Consider the following 13401-nt stretch of genomic DNA (forward strand, 5'->3'; position numbering starts at 1 on the left):
GATAATAAATGGCTATATTTTGCAAGAGATTTCTGTTCCATCTGAAATAGCATCTCAAAGTTCTTAAGATGTCCTTCCTGAAAAACGGAATGATTTTTTTTGTGTCGGGAAAAGTTAATGTGCCATTATTTTTACTATTCAACCAATTGTTTCGAATACATTTTAAAATGTGCAGTGAATCAAATAATATAAAAAGCAGTCTTTCTGGATCAAAAGGATGAGAAATAACAGGCCGTAATAATTTATTTGGTGTTAGGAGCTCAAAAGCTTTACGATTAATTACATTATTGTCTGATATTAGACATATAACTTTAAATACAATTTGTTCCACTTCTTTAATTACTGTTAACAACATACTTTGCAATAAATCACTGGTTAAATTTATGACTGGTGCTGTGCATACTACGTCCTTATATGAAGAAAAAATTGAAGAAATCATGAAGACTTGTGCAGTTTTAGCAGTTTTTTTGTAGGATCAGAATCAGTGCTGCCATATATACGTCCAGACTTAAAATTTAATTGTGGCTCAATATAAATTTCATCTAACAGGAGGCTCACTAAAATTTCATGTTCTTTTAAGTACTTAAATTTTGTTTTTAAACAAGATATGCTTCCCTGGAGAGAACTGTTTGGCAATGAAAATTTTGAAATCAGCTTCTGCATGTTTCGAGGATGAGGCAGACAAAATGAGCCACATTTGTAGACTGCACAGTATGACGAGGCAGAATGCACATATAATGACGCTGCTAATACAATTTTCTCATTGCAATATCGTCTGTTATTTTTAGGTACTCGCAGAAGTTTTAGCTGGTCAATAATAAATTCAATTTTCTTTTCTTCTTCAAAGTTAATTAATTTTAAAATACCAATAACCAGGTTAAGTGCAGTGGGCTCAATTGGTTTCTGTACCTCTTGCTCTAGAAATAATAATAAAGATTCTAATATATTTATTGAATTAATATGCATAGTATTTTTTGGAAGCCTAGAATGTGCAACTTTGCATTTATTTACATACATATCAAATTTTAAGTTGGTATATACTTCAATATGGCCTAATATCATAGGAGTAACATTTACACTTATCAGAGAAATATATAATTTTTCAGAATTTTGCTGAACATGCCATTTACTTGGAAACTCTTTTTCATTTAATAATTTAAAATATGATAAAATACCAGAAACTTCTTTTATAGCTTGCTTTTCTTCATAATCCTTTTGATCTAATGAACTCTGCCTTGTAGCTAAATCGAAATTACTTTGTTCAACACTCACCAAACGACGAGACGGTTGACTATTCAAACTCAAATATTTTGGTAAATTGGGAAAAACACTTGGACTAGCACCATCTTTCAGTTTGGGAACTTTCCTAGGATATTGTTTTAATATACATTTACACGTACTTCATCCACACGAATAATGTCACATTCATGAAATGTTCGATGCACACAAATGGATTTTTCAATCCTGAAAAATCTGTGGGTATTTTCCGCAGCCCCTTTTTTTTCTTTTCATCATCTTTTGGTAGTGAAAACTATGTTTTATATTCTTTTTCTGTATCATAATTTGAACGACACCCAGCAACATTACACTTGTTTGGCATGACGAAGTCTCTGAAAAGAAGGAAATTAAATAAATAAATAAAATAACTTTAAAGAAAAAAACTTAGTTAAATTCTAAGCTTAACGGTTTATTTTTTATAGAAAATAACTGTTTAATACATTTTTTCTATGTTCGTATCGGTCTTAAAAAGGCCCTTTTAAAAAATAAAACTGTTTGTTTAAATAAATTGCTAAAGAACGGTTATTCCATATACAGAAACACGTACATACTGTTTGTTGACAATGCTTTAATGAGCAAGTCTTAGTTAATATATACCTTTATCTGCAAGCAGTTATGCTTTGTCCTTTCCGAATTCCAATAACTTAAATAATTTTAAATGTTTTAAAAATCAAAATGAAATAAAGAAAGGTTTACATACGGTTCAACATGAATACATTTACTGTTAACTGAAGGACATCATGTTTTACTCATCTTAACTATTTTATTTATTCCAATTAACATGAATTAAAAACTTATATAAAATGTACGCAGTATATAAACATAAAAAGAAAATTAAAAAGAATAAATTACTTACTAAAATGATATTTCAAGACGACGTAAATTTTCTTATTCCAACTGAACACAAGTTCAAATCATAAAACAGTACAATCATGTATAAAAAAAAGGTTATTAACCACACTAAGTTTATACGTTACGTTTAAGTTTGTTTAAAATGTTAATATTGAAACAGATTAAACAAATTCTAACTAAAAATATGTTTAATATAAATCACATAAACAGCAGCACAATACACGTACATAACGGAAGCTTGCCAGCCTTTCTCGATCACGTGACTTTTTCGCGCCGTGGCAGTACCTCCTACATGTATGTAGGAGGTACTGGCCGTGGCCTGTCTATCACGTAGGCCTCGCTGGATACTTACGTGAAAACGTGGTTTGCCAAAGCTAACTTTACTTTTAATCTATTTTCATCCATTAGATTTTTTAATTTTATTTTTCACTTGAAATTTGTTTTTATATTTTGTTTTCATAGATCTATATCATCACTATTATTCTTATTTTTCTTGATTTTTTAAAAGTACTTTCTAGTTTGAACTTTTCACTTTTCTATCTTCCTAGAATTAACTAACACTGTTTCATTAAGCTTATAATTACTTTTCATTTTTATTAAGCTTTCCTAGTTCTGACTTTTGCATAATAGCTTAGTTTTTTAAATTTCTAACATTAAATTTCATTAAACTGTTTCTGTGACTGTACTGACTTTTTTGATGTGGCTTCTTTGCATAAAAAACTGAAATATTTCTGTTTAATTACCGATATGCATTTAATTAATACAGGGACAGCTGCAGTCGAGTTTGCCAACGATGTTGGACTTCTTCCAAGAGAGGACGAACCACCACCTTGTCCCAAGAGCCAGGCACCGATGACAAGCAACAGAAAGAGTCCAAACTTGGATGAAGATGGGTCTGCATCACGAGAAATCGTGACCACTGTTCCTGTATCTGTTCCGGTATGATTAACCCCATTCAAACACTTTTTTTGAAGGTACGAAATTCCCTATTCGAGAGGCTTTAGTAATAATCGTGTACTTTGTATTAGATCACACTTTCAGCCATATAAATCAGCAGTTAAAACTGTGGCGGGAAAAACAAGGATTACCAGTCATTGCAAATGAGACTATTGTTGACTTCCTATCGTATTTTCAAGAAATCTGTGAAGTGTTTTCTTGTCATCATAGTAGAATATTAGGTGGTCCAGGAAAATCCATATTGGTTGATGAAACATTTTTTTACTCGTCGCAAGCACAATCGCGGACGAATAACCAAAAATGTGACACTTTTGGTTTTAGGCATTTACTGTCGGGAAGACAAAGAAGGTTTATTTTTCAACGTGAAAGGAAAAAGTAAAAGACATTTGTGGCCTTATATAAAACGTCATGTTTACCAAGACACTACATTCATTTATACAGATTCTGCTGCGGAATATAAAAGGATAGAAAATTTATTTCCGACAGCAACACATAAAACTATCAATCACAAGAAAGGTAAATATTTGTCTTTTTTTTTTAATTAGTGACATTTTTTTATCCTCAACATTCATTAATCCTTTATTTACAAGTGTATTTGTAGATCCCGATGGCATATAAGCAAAATGTACACTGCTAGGACAACAGCTTAAGTTTGGCCAATGACAATCCAGATAAGGGTCACCATTAACTCCGCCCACATGAGTGATGTCACATTTCTGACGTTTGTTTACATTCTGTTATTCGGCGTTACGAAGTGCGTTGTTTGAATGAAAAACATTTTTACTTTGCAACGTAAATTTGTTCTAGTGACACTATTTTTAAAATTTTCTTTAAAGTATTATTTCCTTACTGTTCCAGAAAGAATATAAATTTATGTCTCAAACATTACAAAATTTCTCACTATATGCGTGAGTGTGTATACACACGCATGCTCACATACATATATTTTCAATATATAATTAATCATATGTGAATTATATCTATCAATATGTGTGTGTTTTATGCATATAAATATGAATGAGTGTGTGTGTATGCGTGTATTCATTTTTCAGAATGTCAGATTTCCTACCAAATAGTCTACAAAGCTTTTTTCTCTTAATTTTTCCCATCTTCACATTCAGTTTTTTTAAATAATTAAGATTAATGTATTCATATTTAATATTTCTGCACGACTTGATTTATCAATTAAAAATGCATTTATTTAATTTTCGATAAAGTGAGATGTTAATTCCAGTAGTATATGATTTTTAATAGTAGAATAATTTTTCTAAAGAAGCTTTTGTTTGTTTTTATTTTTTAATTCCTTTATAAGAAAATTACTTAATAATATTAGAAATAATTAATCTGTTACTCCTTACACATGTCTGATATATGTTAACAGAAAAGTTTCATTCAATAGCTTTATAAATTTATTTTAAGCAGTATTTTAATTTAATAAGAACTACTGTTGATAAGTGAATTTCCATTGCTTTCTTTATACATTTAGTTTAAAATTCAGTTTTCAGTGCATGTAATTATTTTCCTTCATGGCCCTCGAGCCCAACAGCGCGAGCGGTAAAGTTGCTGAAAATTGGTAGTTCGGTCCGAGGTTTGAATCCCGTGAGTGGGCTGGCAGCATGGGCGTTTTCGTGGTTTTCCCCATGTGTAACATGTATACGAGCCAGTTTCCCTTAAAAAGTCCTCCACGAAGGCATCCCTCCCCTTTGGAAGTTAGCCTTCGAGGCTTTCCCGTAATTAAATAACCTAACCTTCATGGCCCTCCCCACACAGCCCAACAGCGGCTGAGTGGTAAAGTGACTGGAATGCTGATAGTTTGATCCGAGTTTGATTTCAGTTGGACAGGCTGGCTACATGAGCACTTACCTGGTTTTCCTATGCGTAACATGGATATGAGAGTTTTCCCTTAGAAAATCCTCCACAAAGACATCCCTCCCACATAGACCTTGTATGCTTTCCATAATCAAACAAACTAAACCAACCCTCCAAGAAAAACAGCTCCTCAAAAGAAATTCTTCATATCTGTCAAGCAAATGACATTCGTTAATGTAATAAACTGTAATCATACATACTAAATCAAACTTGGAAGTTGTTATTAATTATGCTTACAAAGTACTTAATACCATATTTTGTTGATTAATTTGCATTTTTAGAAATAGTTGAATAAATTTCTGACCTTTAATAAATACAGTGAACCCTCTCTACGATGACCACCAGCAGTTCTACATGATTTTAATTTTGTGTAAATCTTGTCATTTCAAAAAGAAGATGTTCAGTACCAGAATTTGTATATTGAGGAGAAGTAGTGTTTCAGAAGTGATCACAAAGAAAAAGTTTATTGTGTTAAAATGATAATCTGTTCCTAACTTTTTTCAGGGTTTGATTTGGTTCATGTGATTTATAGCAATTTATAGCTTGAGGGCTATCTGCCTAAGCAGAGGGATGCCTTCATGAAGGACTTTCTAAGGGAAACTGGCTTGTATACACATTACACATGGGGAAAACTATGAAAACATCCATGCAGCCAGCCTGTTCGCGGGATTCGAACCTCAGACCGAACTACCAGTGTTCAGCGACTTAACTGTTTGACGCTGGTGGGCCCCTTTTTTTGTAGGGAAGGAAGTGTAGGACATAACATATCTAAATAGTCCATGTTAAGATTTAATCTAGGAAATGAATAATGTTGAAGCTGAAATTAAATTTGGATATGTTGGAGTTCCAATTTATTAATTTGTTAGTATTGAAATTGAAGTTTCTTGTTTTGTCAAAAAGTAAAATTTTTTTGTAGTTAATGATTTGAAGATCTAGAAAGTCTATGCTATTTTGTGAATTATTAGTTTTATTAAGTTTAAGACAATTCGGATAAATGTCGGAGTTTTCAATTTTACCAAAATTATTAATTGTAATAAGGTCATCAATAAATCTGTAGGTGTGTTTGTAGTAATTTAACTCTTGTGGTTGTAGATTTTTTTGGAAGTTAAATTCTTTGACAAATAAAAAGATATTACAGATCGAGGTGCTGGAATGTAAGCCCATTGGCAATCCTCTGACTTGTTTAAAAAGTTGATTTTGAAACTTGATGTAGTTATGAAAAAGTGTGCATTTTAGGTAGGTTTTCCATTTGTCAAGAGTCATGATATTGAGTATATTAGGGAAAAGTTTTGGTAGATCAAGTAGACTGGTATAGATTTCTTCTAGAGGAAGTGAGGTATATAAGTTTTCAAAATCATAGCAGTTAATGTTTTGGATGTTAATGGTATGAATGGTATTAATGACAGGAGTGTTATTATGAATGATCCAGCAATAGTTATGATTAGTGTTACAATCATTGAAAATAAATTTACAGATTTTATTAAGTTGAATTGAAAAATAATAGTCTATATTTTTCTTGTAATTATTAGTTCCATTAGCTATAAATCTAAATTTTAATGGTGTTTTATGGAATTTGGGAATCGCATAAAGATTAGTAAATCTGTTGTAGTTTGCATTGAAAGTAATATTGAGTTTCTTATGAAAAGTTTTAATCCTGTTTATTATAGATGTTTCTGTAAGGTTGGCTGATTGATAAGTAGTTGCGTTGAGAAGTTCTTTATGAATAATCTCAGTGTAGAATTGTTTTCATATAATGCTAAAGTTATTAGTTGCTTTATCTATTTTTGTAATAGTAAAAAGCTGTTTTAATTTACTAATATCAGATGTAAGTTGCGACCAGTTCAGTGTACTTTTAAATTTGAGGTGACTGATTTCTGTGGATATGCGTTGAAGAATTTTAGCTTTCCATTTTAAGAAGGTATCTATGGGAAAATTCAGTTGATAGTTTGCTTTAACTATAAATTCGTTGATGTTGTTTTCGAAAGTCTTGTAACAGTAATTTGTAGTCATGTTTCTGACTGGTCTAAATTTTGTACCATAACTCATTAGTGTTTTTAGTTGATGGTTTTGTATGATATTCAGGTTGCCAGTAATTATGTGCTGGTGATGAGAATCTACGTAATTGCTGTAAATTGGTGTCTTACAATGTCATTCTGCAGTTTCATCTATTTCATGGTGGTTAGTAAGCAAGTTGCTTAAGGTCCTTTGATATTTAAATGCAATCATTGGTATAGTGTCAACTGCGGGGAAGTAGAGAAAATAAATATATGTTTTCTTCGCATGTTATGGAATATTCATCCTTGACTTAAGGGAACGTGAAGTTACACAGTTTTAAATTAAAGTTTACAGAAAAATGTATGATAGTCACAAGTTTGACAAAAGATCCTTTGCTCAAATGATAAAAGGCTTTGGGGAACATAGATGCTAATTAGAAATGTGTGCTAAATATGAGGCAATTGGCATCCACAAAATTGCAGTGTATTAATTTTAATACTGCTTTAGGTTCTTACATTATCCCTTTGACCGGCCAAGTAGCATGATTTAGTGATTTTTTTTGCCCTCGGTTTGGTTTGGTTTATTTAATTATGCAAAGCACTCGAGTGCTATCTGCTTAACAGGAGGGATGCTTGTATGGAAGACTTTCAAAGGGAAACTGGCTCTTAAACACATTACACTTGAGGAAAACCATGAAAGCACCCATGCATTCGGAAAAATTGGAACCCTGGGCTAAATATCTAGTATTCAGTGACTTTACCACTCAGGTGCTGGTGGTCTGGCCTCGGTTCTATTAAACTAAAATTCATCTATATTTATAAACGGCCTATCAAAAAAAATGCACACACTTTAATAATAAAAGAAAATTCGGCGAATCTCCGGATTATGGTAACTTGGTGAAAATTTGGCGACCATTTTGTTTTCACAAAGTAAATGCTTTTTTTTTTTTTTTTTAAACTCAACATTTTTTTTCCAACAATCTGCTAGCCGAATTACGCTTATGCTAGAACTTTTATGGAACAAAAGTGCTTAATCATGACGAAGATTAGGTGCGAAATTGGGAAAAAGTGCAGAATCGCTTGCCGCGTTTTTAAGAATTGCACATACACGGTATCCATGTACACGTCGACCTATTTTCACTTAAAAAAACATCCCAGAATTACACAAAAATGGCATTGCGCACACTCTTGACTTTATCCATGTACACTGCTAAAGTCCTAGCTAGTAACATTTATCACCTTACCAAAATGTCGCCAAACTACCTGTTACCATATTCCAAAGATTAGCCGAAAATTCTTATGCTTTAGTATTGAACTTAATTATAATTAAATCATACATATCAGAGGCTATGCTAGGTTTAATAAAAATATTTATGAATATGTACCTGTACAGTTACTTAGATTGCTCAGTCACAGCGGTAGCCATTAACAGCTAGAGTTATAGCACAATACTGAGCAGCTATTTGAACAATGTTTAGTCGATGTGTCTGAGGCGACTGCTGCACATTCTGCCATAATTTTTGGATGAAGTACCTCTAGCCTAACCGATTTCTTGTACTACACAACATCCCTCAGAGTCCTCCAAATCCATTTTGATTCACTGTCATGTATTACATATATGCGAGAGTACAAACATGTTAAGGAAATATCATACTACATATTATAAAGATAATTCAACTTAGAAACCAATATATAGATATCATCTATTAAAGTTTCTATGTATTTTTCTGACAGATCCTGTATGTGAAGTTGTACGTTTCATTAGTTTCACCTATTAATTAACTTAGGTATTTATTGTACGGAATATCTATGAAACTGAACTGATAAATTTTCATATCTGTTCATTTGTTTGCTTTTCATATATTTTTTAATAGTTTTATCTTTTATGTTGCTTTACATGACGTCAATTTAAACATAAGAAAGCAGAGAAGAAAAGAAATTCACACTGAATCTAAATTTAAAATTAGTCTGAAGATTACTGATGTAAAATAAATAGTGTCTAATTTATCAAAATTACATAAGAGGGCAAATAAATAATTAGCATATTCAGATATTTATTATAAGCAAAAATTTTATATTCTTAACAGTAAAAATACACATATTACAATGCAATTAATTTATTACTTGCAACCACCTCAGTAGAACTCGTCAAATTTTTAAAATGTGCCAAACTCTAGCAACCATGCTCATAACAATCCTTTAATAGAACAATGTTGCCATTTTTGTATACATTCTTTGTGTTGTACTTCAAGTTTCAACATTTTTTATGAACAAATTGTGATATTTTTTGCCTTAATTTTAAAATATGCTCTTCGGAATTTATCAACAATGGAAAAAACTACAGTGGAAACTCTACAGGAATACAAAATTTCTAAAAGAAAGAAAAAGGAAATGCATTTGGTAGATAGCCGATGCTGCTGAAGTTTGTGTAATGCCGAGTCTCAGAAATTATTTAATTTTTTTTCCAAGCAAAAACAAACCGCTTGGGGAAAAGAATAGGACAAACCAATTACAGAAAGATTTGGAGATGAACGTGCTTTATTTCCTAATTTAATAATTAAAATTTATATTTCAAATTCTAAAGTATGTTTTCTTTTCATAATTTGATAATCTTAGCCAACTTATGATAGATATCAATAATTTGGGTATCTATTTAAGAAAAGTTGTGAAAACCATCAACTTGCACCCAATGAATAATTTTTACATTTTCATGTGTTAAATCCAAATTGAGCTAAGGTGGTTGTGTTAATCTGTAAGTATCATTAATTTTACAGACAATACACTGTATTCTTTTATATACTGTAATATTTAGTTTGTGCTGAAATTATGTAGTGGCAATAATTTTACTTAAGAGAGAAATTTTTCAATATTACAAGTTTACGTTTTGGTTAATTTTTTTATGTGATAAAAAGCAGCATGTTAAAAGTTGGAGTTCTTAAATTTTGTAATAGTACTAAGTATTATATTTTAAATTACTCGATGACTAATCCAGAAATAAATAATTTAATTCTGTATACTCGAAGAAAATCATTTCTGACTGGCATAAAAATCAGAATTTTGAAACAGTAGTAGAAAAATCATTAAAAATACTTAGTTTTAAAACTAGAATGCAATAAAAACAGGTTAGCATGAAATGTCTGAATAAAACATAACTTGTTATCATTATGTATATGTTACCGTGAAAGACCGAAATTGGAGAAGATCGAATATTGCACTACATTCTTGTACTTTCAGACCCTCACCGGTGTATGTCGACAATCACAGATATGCTCTGGCGTAGGTCAAAAAGAGAGGAGTATATGTACATGCTGTCATTGCAAAAGGAAGTGTTCCATAAATAAATGCAGTTGTAAAAGCAAGGACCTCTTGTGCGATTCAAAGGGTAATAATAGCTTATGTTGTTGCAATAAATAAGATTGGAATCACATAATTTATAAAGTTTTTAACTTCTATTATTTTCCTTTCTCATTTTGAATGTACTATGTGTTTTAAGTTCTTATTTTAAGTCTCAAGTGCATTTTTTCGAGACTGAATTACGGAAGAAAATATAATATTCTTATATGTTCAACATTCACCATTGGCACATGGTGAATGTCGTAAGTCAGAAATAAGAGTATTTGCAAAATATTTCGGACATACACCAAGCGACCATGTGAATGTTGACATTCACCGGTGAATGTCGACATTCTCCAGATTTCGGTGTTTCACCGTAACATATATACAGTCATTCTTATGTAAAATAAATGTTACACGATTTCTTAGACCCCTGCTTTTCAAACTTATCTATTAATCTGAGAATTTGATTATTTCAGTGTAGTAAATAAATAAGTTTTAATAAATGTGTTATAGACGTCAATATGTTTGTTTTTTGTAACATATACTTTGAACATTTTAATTAAATAATTTTTCAACAATAATGTGCGCATATATTTTACTTATGATGAAGAGAAATTAACATTTAAAAAAGGAAATATAGACTGAAAGTATTTTGTAAAAGAGGATATTGGAAAAGGAAATTATTGCAATTCATAGAACTTGTAAATGAATAAATGTAATAATTAGTATCATACTGTTCTTATTTATTAAGAATGGATATTAAATTATTGATAATAGAATGGACTTCTAAATGTGAAGCACTTATGCGAACAATAATACTAATTCATAACATTCTGATCTTGATTTCAGTACTTAATGTAAAGCATTATTGACAGCTTAGTGGAACTCAGATTAAATAGTTACAGTGCAATCTTAAGTCCAATGTATTTATTACAAGATAATGAAATTATAGTCTGGATTTTAATTCAAAACTCTTTTCACAATCTTTAAAAGCCCAATTATTACCGGTACTTTTCTGTTATCGGGACAGGATTCAGACATGTAATGTATGTATCCATGAGTGGTTTGGGTTTCATTTTAGTTTAGTATGGCAAAGTACACTAGGTCTATCTGCCTGTGGGAAGGGATGCCTTTGTGGAGGACTTTCTAGTATACACTTTACATATGGAGAAAACCACGAAAACGCGCATGAAGCCAAAGAATTTGCCTGGATTCGAATTCAGTGTTCAAAGATTTTACCACTCTGCCACTGGTGGGCCTATGCACGTGTGTATAAGTGTGTGTGCATGCACACACGTAACATGAATACATCCATCCATCCATCCAAAATCTGGTTCCGAAAATAAAATAGTACCTTTTAACCATATATCTTACAGTTTTAATTAATTTTATGTACTGTCATCAATAATACATCTTATTAGATACATCAATGCATCTTATTATCATTAATTTCTTACTAACAATTCAATTTCAATTGCCATGAGTTAATGCATGACTCGTACATATATAAGTTGTTTCAATATCAAGATCACAATATAAGTTACATAGCATATTTACAATAATTATTTATTACTCATACATGTAATGTATAAAATCAGGCAATAAATTGTAAAAAAATACTTTTAATGAAATTGGAAATAAATGAAAATATAATAATCTGCATGTCATTACAATTTTTAAATGCACAAACTTCACAGTTAAAAAATACATACTAATGTAAGAAAATCAATATTAAATGCTTTTTCTCAAAAGAAAAAAAAAATTGCCTGTTCAAGACATATTTTATCAAGTCCAACCATCAGTGGAAACCCAGGTAATCAGTCTTTAATACGACAAAATGTAAAATTTGAAATACAACTTTAAGTTATTTTTTTTAATCCATTCAGTTTTGGCTTATCTAAGTTTCACTGTATTTAACTAGATGTAAAGAACTGTAAACACACATTCACACAATTCACTTGAAGGTATGTTTCCAGGAAATAAAAGTATACTTATTGGAATCAATTCAACATTACACCTTAGAACACGTAATGATACCTCATTGTTAGGCATTTTCGATACTCTTGAAATAGCATAACATATCTTTCTAAATTCAGTTCTTGTTAAATTATGTTCAGCATTATTTAGCATTTGCAGATTTATAACTAAATTAGATTTCAGTAGGTCTATTACACTAATCACTTACAGTTATTCACTATTATTTTCCTTACATTTCAGAAAAACAATGAACTTCCTTTCTAAGAATGCATACTGAACAATGAAAATTCCAAATATTATATATGCTTTATCAGAACTATAATGTCAGTTAATAGTGATTTTTTTAAATTGAATTTGATTAATTCAAGCAATTCACTTGAAGGTATGTTTCCTGGAAATAAAAGTATACTTATTCAATTCAGCGTTACACCTTAGAACAGGTAATGATACCTCATTGTTAAGCATTTTCGATAGTCTTGAAATATCATTACTGGTAGTATATCTTACTAAATTTTGTTCAGCATCATTTAACATTTGCAGTTTTATAGCTAAATTAGATTTCAGTAGGTCTATTACACTAAGCACTTACAGTTATTCAGTATTATTTTCCTTACATTTCAGAAAAACAATGAACTTCCTTTCTACGATTCCAAATATGATATATGCTTTACCAGAACCATAATTTGTCAGTTAATAGTGATTTAATCTTCATAGATAAGCATATCCAACAGTCTCGAAATATCAGAGCTGGTAGCATATCTTAAATATATTCAGTTCTTATTAAATAACATGTTCATCATTTAACTTCAGTAGTTTCACAGTTAAATTATATTTCAATATGTTCATTAGAGTGGACACACTTTTTCATCTTTTATACTCTTTACATTCTAATAATGAAATGAAGTTTATTTCTAAGAAAGCATATTGAATCCTGTAAAGCATATTGCTTTCTTAATCAAAGCACAATTAATGTTGTAAATATTCAGATAGATATATGTGAAATGTATTTTAAGGATTTCTTGACACACACTATGTCAATTCGTTGCAATAGTTACTGGTGGCATTTTGATTCAAAATATTTACTGCATTAATTACTGACACAAAATAGCACTTGGATTCACTAACTTAACATTAACTT

The 13401-nt window shown here is 30.6% G+C and overlaps 1 long non-coding RNA gene across 1 annotated transcript in view; it reads right to left on the minus strand.

The window, feature by feature from the left end:
- Positions 1–418: 418 nt before the first annotated feature.
- The window catches only part of LOC146992743 (uncharacterized), a 38540-nt gene continuing 25557 nt past the window's right edge, over positions 419–13401 (minus strand). The window contains exon 2 of the long non-coding RNA XR_015038940.1: positions 419–1610. This is a non-coding gene — a long non-coding RNA (uncharacterized LOC146992743). The remainder of the gene's footprint in view (positions 1611–13401) is intronic.

The sequence above is a fragment of the Stegodyphus dumicola genome, chromosome X2 (assembly GCF_044657685.1).
Source record: "Stegodyphus dumicola isolate Sdum_Otavi_A_Nest chromosome X2, ASM4465768v1".
NCBI classification, from domain to species: Eukaryota; Metazoa; Arthropoda; class Arachnida; order Araneae; family Eresidae; genus Stegodyphus; species Stegodyphus dumicola.